This window comes from Propithecus coquereli, unplaced genomic scaffold, assembly GCF_000956105.1.
Source record: "Propithecus coquereli isolate 6110/MARCELLA unplaced genomic scaffold, Pcoq_1.0 Scaffold49, whole genome shotgun sequence".
Lineage (NCBI taxonomy): Eukaryota > Metazoa > Chordata > Mammalia > Primates > Indriidae > Propithecus > Propithecus coquereli.
The window spans coordinates 3439735-3452632 of NW_012150729.1; the positions used below are offsets into that span (position 1 = coordinate 3439735).

At 34.4% G+C, this 12898-nt stretch overlaps 1 protein-coding gene across 1 annotated transcript in view; it reads right to left on the reverse strand.

Moving 5' to 3' along the window:
- Positions 1-12898, reverse strand: part of KCNH7 (potassium channel, voltage gated eag related subfamily H, member 7) — a 554351-nt gene that overhangs the window by 38842 nt on the left and 502611 nt on the right. The window lies entirely within an intron of this gene.

The following is a 12898-nucleotide window of genomic DNA, read 5'->3' on the forward strand; positions in this document are numbered from 1 at the left end:
GTAAATCCTGAACCAGTTTTTGTAGCAGTAAAAGTTCCTTGAAAATTGAAACAGAAGCCTTCCTACATTTTCCCCTTGCCTCTCCTGCAACTCTAGTTAACAGCATATCTGTGAGTTGTTTCTTTGCTTTCAGAAGGAAACTTAAACTTTGTTCTGATCCAAATTAAGTCAGGGCCAAGGCTGGGTTGGAGTGTGGATGTATAGGCAGAGGGGATTTATTGCTTTTACACACTCATCTTTTGCCCAGGCTCTGGAGTCCTTCTGCTAATTCTGCAAGAGCTTGACTTAAAAAGGGTGACTCAGGATTTCAGAAATGAGGTCTGAGGGGAAACCATGGAACCCATTAGGGTTTCTAAGGGCAATAGGAAGGATCTTCATCCATTTTCAGAACCTCCCCTCCTTCTTCCTGCTCAATTATTTGGGAGAGGCAGTGAGGGAAGGGATGAATGGTGCTCTGTAAGTAGTCTTCCCAGATGGGTTGATTGTAGATGACCTGAGCTTGCTTACAAAGTAAGCAAAAGGAAGATACAGTCTACCAGGTAATGAAAGGAATGATTTCAAATACTACCTTGTACTTAAAACACCATCTTGAACTTGAATCAAATTTTATGGTTTCAGAAACATTTATCATGTATCATATTTTAGAATCAAATTGCTTGATTGAATTGTCAACATTATGTGAGGAATATAGAGTGGTGATCACCCCATTTTTCAAATATGAAAGCTGAGACAGTGCATTAAGGACTTTTATTTGAGGAGGAACTAAGACTCTAAACTTAGTCTAGGGTTCCTTCAACTATTTTTAATTGCCATAGCTGTCCATCAAATTGGATTTCTAAAGTTGCTAACAGTATAGTGAGATACAAAATGTTTCCCATTCATTTCATTTATTGATTTCGTAGAAAGTAATAAAGGATATAAATCTAGTACAGATGGTCTTTTTATTTTTTGCCAGTTGGGTATTTGTTCCTCAGAAATTTTAAGGCTGACAATGTAATTGTTTTCTAGGGAAAGTGATGGCTATATTAATAATTACCTAATTTTTGTAAAATAGTAGAAGTTTTTAAAACAGTAGAAATTCTGTTTCTCCATCTAACAAATTCCCCTCCTGTAAAATGTATTGACTGTTACCTGGCATTCTGAACATTTTAGGTACTGTTGCATCTGCACATTTCTGCTTCTGCCAATTGAGTCATAAACCAGATGTGTATATTCCAAAACCTATTTATTCCAGCTATACTTGTTAGTGGAATTACATAATTCAATCACATACAGTTCGTAAAAGAAAGAAATTTGGTGTAAAGGAGAGTGGTGTCCCTCCCATTCATGGTATAAAAATAAAGCTAAATGCTTTGGAAAACTTTTACAAAGGTGAGTCATTAAAATAAAATGCAACCAGATTGCTGAATTAGGTGTGGGGTCTTACATATCTGAAAATTAGGAAAAAAATTTTTTTTCAACAGGGTCTCACTCTGTCGCCTGGGCTAGAGTGCAGTGATATCATCATAGCTCACTGCAACCTCAAGCTCGTGGGCTCAAAAGATCCTCCTGTCTCAGCCTCCCTGAAAATTGGGAATTTTAGAGTCCATGAACTCCGACTATAATCCAAAAATATAAGAAAAAAATTAAAAAGTGATCATAAAATCAGAAGTACTTAAAAGTTAAAAACCATACTGTATGATAACTTTTGGATAAAAGAAGAAACAATTTACAATGTGATAAAATGAGAATATTTCATATCAAAACCCATAGAAATACAGAAAAACTTGCAAAGAAAAAGTATATTCTCAATTCATTCATTATTAAAAAGAAAGACTCAAACAACAAAAGACCTTAATACAAATATTAAGAATAGTAGAATTATCCAAAAAATAAGAGAGAGAATTAATAAAGGCAAATGCTGAAAATGAAAAGAATAGTAGCAAGCATAAATCAATCCAAGAGCTAATTCCTTAAAAAAAAATTGAATAAAATACATAAGTCTTTCAAAGGTCTGCTGAAGGAAAGAAGACAGAGGGAGCACAAAAATACAAATTTAGGAATAAGAAAGCAGACATATGTGCTGATACAGAAAATATTAAATGTTTTATAAGAGAAACCTACATGCAATTCTGTAGCAACTTTGAAAGCCTAGATAAAATGGATCAATTCCTGACAAAATAGAAATTACCAATATTGAACAAGGAAGAAATAGAATAAATAATGCCATAGTGGAATAAATAATACCATAGGAATGGTGTTTAAAAGCCTACTATTAAAACTATCAGGATCGGATGGTTTTGCAACTGACTTCTTTTAAACATTTAAAGAGCATGTAGCCATAGACCAATATCATTAGAAAATAGATGTGAAATTCTAAACAATTGACTAACCAGTAACATCAACAACATATCCCAAAATATCAACGACCAAGTAGAATTTATTTCAGGAATGTAAGGATATTTTAAAAGTTTTAGTCTTAATGGTAGAGTCATTTTCATTAAAATCACCTATTACTGCTCAGAATTGTTTTAGAGATTTTAGTGAACTTAAAAAAATAAATAGTTGCCATTAGAAAAAAAGGAAATGACTTTTTCTTTTTGCTTCTGATATGATTCTGTACTTAGAACACCCAACATTAAATCCTCAAGAAAACCCTCCCCACCACCAAACAAAACAAAACAAACCAAATTGGACCAAACCACAGGTAAAGTTCTATCAGAATTTGTTAAAGTGTCTAGATAGAAGATAAATCATTTTACTCTATATTATCTATTAAGTAGGTAAAAATGGAAATGTATGATATACTTCATTTGACTATGCTATATAAAATTAATGAATAAATTTAACAATAAAGGTAAACATTTCTAAGAAGAAAATTATTAATCTTATTGAAGGGGATCTTATTTTTTAAGATATAAACCAGTGGTTTTTAACCCCGGCTACATATTAGAATAGACATGAGAATACTGACACTCAGACTTCACTATAAGCAATTCTGATTTAACTGTTGTAGGGTGGGTTTAAGTACATAAATTTGTTTAAAATATTTTAGATAATTTTAATGTGCAGCAAGGATGAGAACTTAATACTAAAATTCCAAAGTTAATGTAATTATACATAAATTAATACAAAATTTATAGAAAGAAAAGGGCTAGAGCAGGCTTATAATCCATTTTCTCTTTCCTGAGGAACACCATCAAAGAAAAGTGATCAGCTAATGGCAAACACTAGTGACCTGCTACTGGCAAACACACTAAGCACATTTGTTAGTGGGGTAGCTCCTACCTATGGAGTGTTTTTAGCAGGAAGTATCTAGTCTAAATTGCTATGGCAAGCAAATCTTTCATCGACAGATTGATAGGACATGACTTTCCGGAACATGTCATGTAAGCTATGTAACATCCAGAGTATATGTTTAATGACCAAAAGAGTTTCTGCTTAAGTGTTCTATCTCCATATATATTGTTTGGAGACCTCCTTAATTAAATCTGAGCCAGAATTCATATTACTACTATTTACTTATTAGTAAATCTTGATAGCGGTTATGAATTCTCATTCTTGTGAGCCAGATTTGACAATCTGATCTTTGTGTTATCTCAAAAGCTCAACATGGAGTATGTTGTAATTGAATAAAAATAGTCATATATTTTATATGGAACAATAAATGCTCTCAAGTAGCCAAGAGAAAGAAGAAAAATAAGATTAGTAAGGGTTGACCTACCTTAACAGATGTTAAAACATGATATGATACAACCAAACACAAACCATTCTGATATTACCATAGGATGGACACAGCAGACTTGAGAGTCTAGATATGTATTCCAATTATATTTGATGAGCCAATGGGTAAATTAGGTAGTATTTTTAATTAAATGAAAAAAGAATGGCTTATTTAATAAATTCTACCAGTACTATTTTCTACTCATGAAGAAAATAATTTGCAAAAATAGATTTTAAGCAGATTATGGAATTTTTCTTCTAATCATTTAACAAAAGTTATAAGAAAATCTAGGAAGCTTCTTATGTAAACTAAAGGTTTAGTTGGGCCTTATTGAAAGAGGAAAGGATCTCTGAACTATATAATGAACGTTGACCAATTAGATCATATTAAAAGAAGAAAAAAAAACCTGTTGGATCCAAAAGATCTTTTAAACAAAACCAACATATTACAAAGATATTAGGAACAAATTGAAATTTAGATGGCAGATAAAGCATTCCTATCTATAATTTAGAAAGGATACCTATAAAATGATGATAAAAAGATAACTGAAAATATACAAAAATGCTATGAATAAGCAATTCATGGAAGTAAAAATCCAAATGGCACTATATATGAGAATGAAAAGGATCTTTAAATTCAAAAGTTGCTAGGAAAATGTCATTGGAGTAACAACAAACTCTCATATATCCATTAAACTGGCCAAAGTTAAATAGAACCATAACACCCACTGCTAGTGAAGGGAAGGGGATGAAGTAACAACACTGTTGGTAGAAACATAAATTATTAAACATTTTTGAAATGTAATCGTACAATAACTATAAAAATTTAAAATACACATAATCTTTAACTCAGAGATCTGTTATCTGGAAATTTATCCATAAAAATGAAAGTATCAGTAACAGAAATACATGTAAGGAAGTTTATTGCAGTATTGTTTGAAGTGGCATGAAATTAGAAACAAAATGAAAGCCCATTGATGAGAGAATAGCCCATTATCATAAATATAGTAGGTAGTTATTAATATATACTATTATATATAGTATAATGATAGTATATAGAATAACTTATTAATACTATAGCATGTTATATGCCATTAAAAGGAATGAATTAGAGTTGTATCAGCCAACTTGGAAGTATTTTCACAAGATATTAAATGAGAAAGATCTATTGTATACAATTTAATATTATTTTTATAAATTCAATTTTGAAACTATATGTGTATGGGTGTACATTTGTATATGTGTGTATATGCATACATACAAATATAATTACATTAGCATAGAGAAAGCTGTGGCAGTTTATACACATGGGTAACAGACAATGGGACGAGTAATTACTGCTGTGAGGAGGGCAGTAAGAATGGAGAAGTAAATTGAAGCATAAAAATCTTAAAAATGTTGCACTAAAAAAGTCCCTGTCATAAAAAGCGCATGTATTATGATTTTATTTATGTAATAGTTGTGCGTGTGAGAAAGAAAAGAAACTTTTTATCTGAGGAATGTGAACCCTTTAATTTATCAGAAAGGCAATGAGATGGGAGAGCAGTCACAGCTGGGTTCTACCCTTGAGCTAAGTAATTGCTCCTAGATGGACTCTAGACTGTCACCACCAATGGCTATAAATTAACCTGACAATGCCACACACTGGATGCCATAACTCATGCCCTATAGTTCAACAATGTATAGCTAATCAGTGTTATTTCTGTAAACCTCTCCTCGGCCTTTTTTCAAAAAAACCTTGAGCCTGTCCTGTGTTCTTCAGAGAACTTCCCAATGTTTCCTGGCTGCAGTCCTCAACTTTGTCCCAATAAACTCCCTATATTAATTTTGCCTCTGTCTCTTTCTTTAGGTTGACATATCTATGATATGTGCACCGTTAGAGATGATGGTTCCCAACCTAAAAATATTCTTATCAGGCTATGATAACTCTGTAAAGTGAGAAAAATGTATGATATCCAATGAGTATGGTTACCAAGATGTTGTTTTATCTGTGGGTTATTTCTGAGTGAAAAGATATTAGGTAATTTTTAATTACTTTTAAAGAAATTTTTATATACTACTTGATAATTTACAATGATTCTATAATTTAAATCCAAAAAGGTTAGGTCCTTCAACTTTCCTTCAGTGATTGGTCAAATAATCTTTTTTGTTCTTTAAGAATTGCCAGTATAAATGACATAATCCCATGGGAACTATTTATTAATGTTTAATAAGAAATATTTTAAGAAACATTTATAGGTCTCAATTCTGTGTGTCTTAATGGGTGAGAATGAAAGCAAAGGGAATAAAGCAATGTACTGACTTAAAATTCCGTTTAATGTCATTCTCATGTTTAAGAATGACAGGATACAAATCATCTGTAACCATGGTCCTTTTCTCATTGGTATGGGAGAAGGCGTCCCCTGCTTTTCTTTTCTTGGTTCTTCTATTCATGCACCTCCGCTCTGCCTTAACTCCAAGAATGTCTCCATCTCTGATTACTTTACTCCAGGCCACCCTATATGCTTTTCCTTTTAGCAGTCCTGCTTGTGAAATTTTGCAACATGTAGCAGCTTTTCTGGCACCATAGTCCCCTTCATTCTTCAGATATCTAGTCAAAGGGAATTGCTTTATCATAATGCTGTGATCTCAGTGCTGGTATGACCTGTTGTTAAATATTAAGAATCGCTTATAGATAAAGCAGATAAAATTAGAGTTAGAGTCTGGGCTAAAGCCCCCATCTTGGAAAACACTGCTAAGACCACATTTTCCTTGCATCCACATCTTGAAACTTACAATACAGAAGTAAATAATGGCTGGAGATTTACCTCTATGATTCAAATAAAATACTTCTACCTGTGTGGAGTGAGCCTGGCTTATCTTTCCACTATGCTAGGTGTTCCTAACCACAGCCATGTTTTAGCTCTGTGTGGGTGGCAGAGCATATTGACCTAAGATTAACAGTAGAGAGGGCAGAATGAACTACAGCATATATGGAAGTGATTTAGCATAGCTCTGGAGTATTAAAAAAAATACATCATCAGAGGTGATGGACCCCTCTATACGGAAGGTTCTTATGAAATGGTCCCTAGGTGGTTGTGGAGTTCTGCTGGGGGTGGCTTACCTGGCCAATAGGAGCCCAGGATACAAAGTGAAAGAGATTCTTTAGGTATATCTGGCATGGAAGATATAATGATTGTGTATTTTTCCATCCACACTCATCCACATGGATAGCAATATGTCTAAACTAAAAAAACAATTAAAATATATCTAAATTTCTTGAACTATTGCTGCTTTAAGGCTATATGATATTTTGGGTTGGATGAACTGCTTCTGCTTATTTTCACCTTTAAAAAAACAAAGGTTAAGAAATCTGACATATTGAGTGGAACACTTACACATCCATTTATAACATAAATTCCCTGTCCATTGATTATGTTTTCCACTGAAGAAAATATGGGACTTTTATTTAGGGGGAAATTGTGGATGGTTTGATTTCATTAGGTTCAAGCAATTTCGAGTTACTTCAGTATTTGAATTAAAAGAGACTTACAATCATATTTCCAAAGAATATAACTGAACTTTGGTGATCTCTATTTTTTATTGTTGGATTAACCTGTGTTGATTATGAAGTGATCTGAACTAAATTGAGTTAGAATTATTTCTGTGCTTCTACCACTCCAAAGAAAGTATTTTGAAACACATCATACCCTTCAGCATGAGAGATTGCACTCTAGAGTGTTGTTCAAATAGGACCATTATTTCAAGTAGTTAAAAAAAACAATTTGAGACACAATTTCCACCTTCCTATTACTGCAAGAGAAACATTATTAATAAGTGGAGAAACTGAAGCATAGAAGCGTATTCACCACCTCAGCGTGGGGTTTCTGTGGCCTGTGTCTTATGCAGGGCCCCGGGGCATGCTGTCACTATTTCTCTTGGTTCTGAAATGGCTTTAAGTCAGATCCTACCATTGAAGAACTCACTTTGCATACAAGCAGCATGATGCCAGCTGTAAATAAGTGCTTCTTGATGATGGTTGGAGACCAGGATGAAGTGACCATCATCACTTGTGAAAGGATGAGCCCGTAAGATTTGTGACCTGAAAATACCAGATGCCTGTCTTAAGCTTGATGTCGTTCATGTCAGGGGCCGTCAGATGGTATTTATTGTTCTCTGTGGTATTTTGGAGACATTTAGGGTAAGTAGACTACAAAGGGCAGGTGAATTTTGCCCTTTCTTAAGCACCTATTGCTCAGGGACCGGCTACAGTAGGTGATCAAGACAAGTCTGTGTGTTAACAGCAGACTTCTTGCCAGAACAAAATTTTACTACCTATCCAGTTTCTGCAGAACTAGGCAATTCCTGTCAACTTATCGACGTGCAGATGAAAACATCCTTTCAAATATATGGCGTAAAACTGTTATTTTAAAATGTGTTGCTAGGTATTTATTTACAGAAAACCAAAATGTATCACCAGTCCTGTGGGTCATTATCATTTAAATGCAGGATTTTTCCAACATCCATGCCTCTTTTAAATGTGCGGAGGATTAGCCAGACATGAGAGCACCGTATTTCTAAAACTTTTGATAAAGCTGTATGATATGCTGATTGGTCAAGGTTTTTCACTGACCGTATTTATCAACTTCTGTAGATGAAGGATCATTAGGAAACGGTAAAGGGATTAAAAACAATATGGTGGAGTCAAGTCATGCTATTTTGTAAATTTTACTTTTATATTTCTGATGGAATTTATTGTCACAGGATTGTTTTTATCTGAGTTGCTGAATTGAACATAACTCAAAGTGCTCACCGTTATATTTTACTATGATGTATTAAAATACTTCATGATCTACATATGAAGGTCTGGCACAGATGAAGTTATTTAAGTAAGCATAGAGAATGGGCATAACAACATGTTTGATGGGGTACAGTTAGACTGTGGATGCAGAGACAAGGTTGGTGTTAGTAGTGGAGGCTATTTTGGCAGATAACAGAGAAACTAGAAAGAGTTGTGCAAGTAAAGGAAGTTAAATTTTCATTAAGATACTTCTGAGTACATCAGCCCCAAGAAATAAGAATTTCTATTAAACGGTGTACTGTTCTTTCTTAGAAAGTTTTTTTTAGAGATGGGGTCTCGCTGTGTTGCCCAGAGTAGAGTGCAGTGGTGTGGTCATAGCTCACAGTAACCTCAAACTCTTGGGCTCAAGCGATCCTCCCTCCTCAGCCTCCTGAAAAGCTGGGACTACAGCACATGCCACCATGTCTGGCTAATTGCAAAAAATTTTTTTTTAGAGACGAGGTCTTACTATGTTGCCTAGGCTGATCTTGAACTCCTGGCCTCAAGTGAACCTCCCACCTCAGCCTCCCGAGTAGCTGGGCTTCCTGGCTACCATTCTTTATTATTCTCTCTTTCAGTTTGAATGACTTTGTTCATAGGCCCATTACAAGAGCACACTGTGTCACTCTCAATCTCACTGTGATTTTAAGTATTTTTAGCCTACTAAGCTGACTCTTGATTGAAACGTCCAAGAATTCTCTTCCTCTTGGGCTCCACTCCTATCCTATACATCCTCCTTTCTCGAGAATTAATCTAGTCCCTGCTCTACTTAGAGACCCAACCATGTAGTGCAAGTGCTGTCAAGTTTTCTCCTTTATCACGCAAAGCCAGTGCCTTCACCCTTTCTCTTTTCTTTCCTGCCTGTCTTTAAGGAAAACTTACTTATCCACCCTGCTGAAGAATGTATACCTCTTCCAAGACTTTTATGTCAGCTACGTTCTATGTTTACCTCTCTAAATTTCCTCCATTAATTTCCTAGGATAAAAAAATACTCCATTGTTCCTTTTTCTTCCTAAATTAAAGTTGTGTCTGGCTTATCTGTCTAATTCTGTGTGTACTCTCCTGCATATGTGCCTCTGCTCTCGTTGTTGTCTTTACCTCCTTTGGTTCTCTGCCATCAACAATTCTACCAGCCACCCAGTCCAGTGGTTTTTGAATAACACTCCATGCAGAAGCAGATGTACCGTAAAGGAGACTCAGAGGCCCACCACCGGGGGTGAGGGGGTGGGCAGCAGATAGCTTAGAATTTCCATCCTCAAGTAGAAAATCTCCCATAATAATTATTTTACACATTTAGCATATTTGAGTTCTGGTGCTTTAAAAACATCGGAAAATGACAAGTTTAATGAAATTGCAGAGAGGTTAAGTGACTTGTCCAAGATAAGCAGCAGATTGAGAGCTAGTTCTTGGGTCTTCTGAATCCCTATTCTGCATTTTTATGATTCAGGCATTACTTGGTGGAGTTGGGGGATGGCATTTTTAAGTAAGGAATACATCTCCATTAAATGTTCATACAGAATTTTCTTCCATGTCAGTATAATTTCAAAACATAGAGTGATTTCTGTCCTAAATGGTTTATTTCCCTCCATCCAGAATGATCTGTGGACCATGGTTATCAGGGCCCTTCTTCATTCAAGCCAGGCTCTTACGTGTGATGTGAGGCCACTTGATTATTCTACACTGACATGGAAAATGATTCTCATCACCCTGGTAGTATTGTAACTAAAACAGCCTTAGTTAACCTTGGCAAGTTTCAGACCGGGTCAGAGGTTGGTTTTGATTTGGAGAAATTCGTTAAGGTGCCAAGAGTGCTAATCTGAGTCCTCACTCCTACCCTGTCAAACTTTTGGAGGTAGAAGGGAAAGTGTTTTCCAGATTAACCTGTGCAAATCTTTGAGATAATTTTTACTATTTCTATGTTTGAAATCACACTCAACAGAACGTGTTCCTTTCACTAGTTTCTATATCCTGGCCCTTTTCCTTTTGTACTCAGAACCATTTGGTTCAGTTGAAAGGGAGTCCATAATTATTCCCAGAATGTTTTAATTTCTGGAATATTCTGGCAATAGCTTTTTCACAGAAAGCAAAAGATGCAGGGAATCAGGAATATGGCCATACTTTTTAGGTCACATCTTTCTTCCTTTTTGTGATCTATCAAACAATCAAATATTTTGGGGCATAAAAAATAATTTTAGGTCAATTAATACGGTGTTATTGAAAATCTTGTACTTCATTTGGATAAGGTTGAACAGTAAAAATGACCTGAAATGTTTCATGAGAAATTATATTTAAGATTATACTTAAATGAAATAATATGAAATGCTGATGCAAAATATAACAGTTTGATGTACTTTTATGTATCACAATACATAAATTTAAATAATTTTAAATGTTAATAAATTACAATTTAATTGACAGTAAACTGATAAGACACAAGGATTTTAACAATGTGGTTTTGGAGGTAAAAATCCATTTTTATTTTTTTTTTAACCTCAATAGTCTAAGAGTACAATTTCTTTTCTCTAATCCACTTATTCTGTATATAGTGCTTAATAAGTAAGCATCTTCCATTTGCTGAGTTTTCAGAGTTATCTTGCGCTTTGATTTTTTTTTTACTCACTTTGTAGTCACAAAATGAGAAATGTAGACAAACAAGAAGGTCGTGCAAAGTCAAGCTCTCAAAACCACATGCAAGACTGAGCGGCACATGGTTTAGAGCTCACACACTCCAGGATCGTGTCATACGGGCATGCAGATGAGAGGAAAGGAAAGCACCTACATCATGAAAATGGAAAACGATGAAAAAGAATGACATTTTCTTTATGACAATTATCTAATGCAAACCGTATACCCATAACCTTTACCAGAGTTGGAATAGGGACAGAGAAGTGAATTTTTGTGGGGAGCGGGAAACTGTATATAAATATTATTAGAGGTCAAGTTGTTAAAATTAAGGATGTCTATTCCGTACTTGGCCTCTTCCAGGTTATCTTCCCCAGTTTGTTGCTTTGTATTTCCTCTGCTACGTCATGCAGAAAAGATCAGAACTAACATTGGAAATCATTTAACAAGCTCTAAACCTGACAGATAACAAGGGTGTTCTCAACAATTTACACGAGAATTAAATTGGATATAAATACCTCCTGTTCTTACCGGTGGGTGTTGTGATTCCATTTATTAAGGTGTGAAGCAGACAGGAAAGAGATAAATCTTTCATAAGTACATTGTAAATAGGCAAGTGGTATATAAACCAAATTCAAAGGTAATAGAGTCAAACAATGAAAGGTAAATAGTTGTCACAAAATAGACTTTATCACAAAAAAATGGTCACAAAACTAGAGTTATATGGAAAGGGGAGGTAAAACAATTGTTTTACTACTGTTATTGAAATAATCTGGCAGTATGGAACAACAAAATTGAGTGACACATGTTTTGATTAAAAATTCTTGATGCTGCTTCAGCCAACCCATCAGTATTCCCCAATACTTCTTGAACACTGATACCTTTATTAAACAATAATAGTGACGGAAATGTATAAAAGTGATCAGTATGTAGGTGCTCTTTCTTGTGACATTAAAGTGTTCCCTTGGGGAGATCAATTTACCAAATGAATTTTTTCATAAGGAATTTTAGGATGATTAGAAATAACTCATGGAGTTTAGCTACAGTTTTATATGAAATGTACTAATTAGATAATTAGCTCTTCAAATTAAAATTTTTATAAGGCATGTCCTTACTTCTCAGTCAAATAAATCACATGCAGCTATGATAAACTTATCCATACATAAATATGTTTTTCAAATTGGGCAATATCTGCAATGATTTCTGCACCATTAGTGCTAATTTTGAAACTTGCTTTCTGTTAGAATATTACTGGTCAAACAAAAAATATCAATCTATTATAAATTGTGTAGGCTGACTTACATAAAAATTGTTTATGCAATTGACGTAATTAAATGTGAGTGATTTTATGTTTTGAAGAATTCTTAGAAACAGGATCCTTGCACAGTGGAGGAGTAGCCATGTGGGATGGCACCATAGTTTTAAACATTTTTCTGTTTCTCTATGATATCATGAAATCTGGATTTGTTGCATAATTTATACAGCAATCAGTCTCTATAGCCAAGTAGCAACGTGAACAAAGTGGGCAATTCTAATAATAAAAAAGGCTCTTTGGACCACATTAATGTTATTAATTGTGTTGATTTTTGAGCAGTGATATAGAAGGGAAGGTTATGACAAGTGATTTTTGATGTCAAATTTGCTTAAAAGGTCTGAAGGAATTCATATTTCCTCCTTGAAAGGAAAGAGGCATTAAACCTGGTACAGTAAAAGGGCACATAGTAAATTGTTTAAAAGATAAAAAGTAAGTTCTTA